This window comes from Theropithecus gelada, chromosome 6 (genome assembly GCF_003255815.1).
Source record: "Theropithecus gelada isolate Dixy chromosome 6, Tgel_1.0, whole genome shotgun sequence".
Classification (NCBI taxonomy): domain Eukaryota; kingdom Metazoa; phylum Chordata; class Mammalia; order Primates; family Cercopithecidae; genus Theropithecus; species Theropithecus gelada.
Window position 1 is genome coordinate 154,127,862 of NC_037673.1, and position 3,609 is coordinate 154,131,470.

Consider the following 3,609-nt stretch of genomic DNA (forward strand, 5'->3'; position numbering starts at 1 on the left):
GACACCTTCATCATTATATAATGTCCCCCTTTATTCCTTGCTCTGAAGTCTGCTCTGTTACACTACAATCACTTTTGATTAGTATTTGCAGAGTGTATTTTTCTCTATCCCTTTCCTTTTAATCTATGTGTGTCTTTATATTTAAAGTTGAGTTTATTACAGATGACATATAGTTGAGTCTTCTTTTTCGATCTACTCTGAACTGTCTTCTAATTGATATATTTAGACCTTTGACATCTAAAGTGATTGTTGATATAGATGAACTATTACCTATCATATTTGTTACTGTTTTCTATATGTTGCCCTTATTCTGTGTTCCTATTTTTGTCTTTCATATTTTCTCTGGCTTCTGTGGCTTTGAGCATTTTTATGATTCTATTTTCTCTCCTTTTTTAGCATATCAGGTTGTCCTAGGGTTTGGAAAATACATTTACAACTAATCCAGGTCCACTTTCAAATAACACTGTACCACTTCCTGGGTAGTGTGAATACCTTATAATAAGAAAATAGTCCTAATTCCTCCCATTCCTTGTATTATTGCTGTGATTCATTCCTCTAACAGATAATCATGCACATGTATACATAAACATTTATAATTGAATACATTGTTGCTATTATTATTTGGAACACAATGTTATCTCTTAGAAGAATTAAGAATAGGAAAAATAAAAGTTTCAATTGTATTGTCATTTATTTATTCTCTGTTGCTCATTTTTTCTTTATGCAAACCTAAGTTTCTGACCCTGTATCAATTTCCTTCTCCCTGAAGAACTTTTAAAAAATATTTATTGGCTGGGTGTGGTAGCTCACGCCTGTAATCCCAGCACTTTGAGAGGCCGAGACGGGTGGATCATGAGGTCAAGAGATCGAGACCATCCTGGCCAACATAGTGAAACCCCATCTCTACTAAAAATACAAAAATTAGCTGGGCTTGGTGGTGCACGCCTGTAGTCCCAGCTACTCAGGAGGCTGGAGAATCGCTTGAACCTGGGAGGTGGAGGTTGCAGTGAGCCGAGATCGTGCTACTGCACTCCAGACTGGGCAGCTGAGAGAGGCTCCGTCTGAAAAAAAAAAAAAAATGCTTGCAACGCAGATCTATTGGCAACAAATTCCTTCCATTTTTGTTTGAGAAAGGCTTTATTTCTCCCTAGGTTTTTTTGTTGTTGTTGTTGTTGTTGTTGTTGTTTTGAGACAGAGTCTCACTCTGTTGCCTAGCCTGGAGTGCAGTCGTGCAATCTCGGCTCACTGCAACCTCCTCGCCCCAGGTTCAAGAGATTCTCCCGCCTTAGCCTGCCAAGTAGCTGGAATTACAGGTGCATGCCACCACTCATGGGTAATTTTTTTTTTCTTTCTTTTTTTTTTTTTTTAGTAGAGACGGGGTTTCACCATGTTGGCCAGGCTGATCTTGAACTCATGACCTCAGGTAATCCACCCACCTCGGCCTCCCAAAGTGCTGGGACTACAGGCATGAGCCACTGCGCTCGGCCTCTCCTTTGTTGTTGAGGAATTCTGTACCATGGTGTACAGAATTCTGGATTGGTGGGATTTTTGTTTTAACACTTTAAATATTACACTCAATTCTCTTCTTGCTTGCATGGTTTCTGAAAAGCTAGGTCCAATTTTTTGCTCTTCCTTAAGTGAGGTGTTTTTTTCTTTCCCCTGGCTTCTTTCAAGATTTTGCCTTTGTGTTTGATTTTCAGAAGTTTTATTATGATATGCCTAGGTGTAGTTTTTCATTTGTTTGTTCATTTTAACATATTTCTTGTGTGTGACTAGGTGTCCCTGTTTTTTGTTTGTTTGTTTGTTTACTTGGCACATCTCCTGCCTGGTGTTCTCTGAGCTTTTTGGATCTGTGGTTTAGTGTCTGTCATTGGGGAAATTCACATATTGCTTCTGCTCCTTTCTCTTTTTCTTCTCCTTCTGGTATTTTCATTGTGCATATCTGTACCTTTTGTACTTGTCTCAGAATTCTTGGGTATTCTGTTTTTTCAGTCTTTTCTTCTCTTTGCTATTCAGTTTTGCAAATTTCTATTCTCACATCCTCAGGCTCAGAGATTTTTTTCTTAGCCGTGTTCAGTCTACTCATGAGCCCATCATAGATTCTTCATTTCTGTAACAGTGATTTTAATCTCTAATATTTCTTTTTAATTCTTAGAATTCCCTCCTCTCTGTTTATGTTATCTATCTGTTCTTGCATGTTGTCTCTTTATCCATTAAAGCCCTCAGCATATTAATCATATTTAAGTTTCTTTTTCAGTTGGTTGAGCATGGTGGCTCATGCCTGTAATCCCAGCAATTTGGGAGGCCAAGGCAGGTGGATCATCTGAGGTCAGGAGTTAAGACTAGCCTGGTCCAACATGGTGAAACCCTGTCTCTACTAAAAATAACAAAAATTAGCTGGGCATGGTGGCACATGCCTGTAGTCCCTGCTACTCAGGAGGCTAAGGCAGGAGAATTGCTTGAACCCGGGAGGCAGCGGTTGCAGTGAGCTGAGATCACGCCACTGTACTCCAGCCTCAGCAACAGAGCGAGACTCTGTTCTCAAAAATAAATAAATAAAATAAAATTTTTCAGTTGATAATTCCAACTTTGATGCCATATCTGACTCTTGTTCTGGTGCTTGTTCAGTCTCTTCAAACTGTGTTTTTTTTAATTTTAGTGTGCCTTTTAATTTTGTGTTTAAAGGTAGACATAATGTACTGGGTAAAAACAAACTATAGTAAATAGTCCTGTAGTAATGTCTTGGTAAAGTATGGGGGAAAGAGAAATGTTTTGCAGTCCTATGATGAGGTCTCAGTCTTTTGGTGAGCCTGTGCGCACAGACTGTGAACTTCACAAGTGCTACTCGGTCCCCCTCCTGACCTTAGGTGGGATGAAATGGCTAGAGGGAGTCAGAGTTGGGTATTCTTCTGTCCCTCAGGTAGGTTAGGCTCTGTTAAAACCCCAGCAGGTTAGGGCTCTGGTGAAATAGTTTCTCTAGAGGGCAGGTCTTAAGAACACAATGCACTGGCCTGTTTCAAAATGATTCCTTTTGACCTTCTCCTCGCAGAGTACAAGTGGAAATTTCTTGGCTATTCACTGTGAAAACCTAGTAGAGTTTCTGGAGATAAAACCCACAAAAGTGTGGGAACCACCTATGATTGGGAACCCCTAGAGTTTTAGCTCTCAGAATTATCCACACTGAGTCTTTAGCAGTTTGTCAATTACAGTTCCAGTTTTCTTCCCCCAGCACCTCCCAGGAGGTTCCTGCTGGTGGGTTTCTGCTCTAATAAGTTATGATTCTCTGTATCTATCTGTTTCTCCAATTTTGTGGGCAGCAGTTTGCCATATAACCTCACTTCTCCGCTGGACCTAAGAAGAGCTGATTTTTCAGTTCGTTAAGCTTTTTACTTGTTGTTAGGACAGAGTGGTGACTTCTAAGCTCCTTTCATGCAGGACTAGAAACCGGAAGTCAAATATTTTTAACAGATAATGATGCAAAATGTATCATAGGAGCCAGCTTCCTGCAGCTGTTTCCCCTCCTCAGCTAGCAGCCACCCTTCCCTAGGTGCTTTTTCCCCTTTCCAGATAAAGCCTCGGTGGGATTTAGAGGTTACACCAACCTTTTGC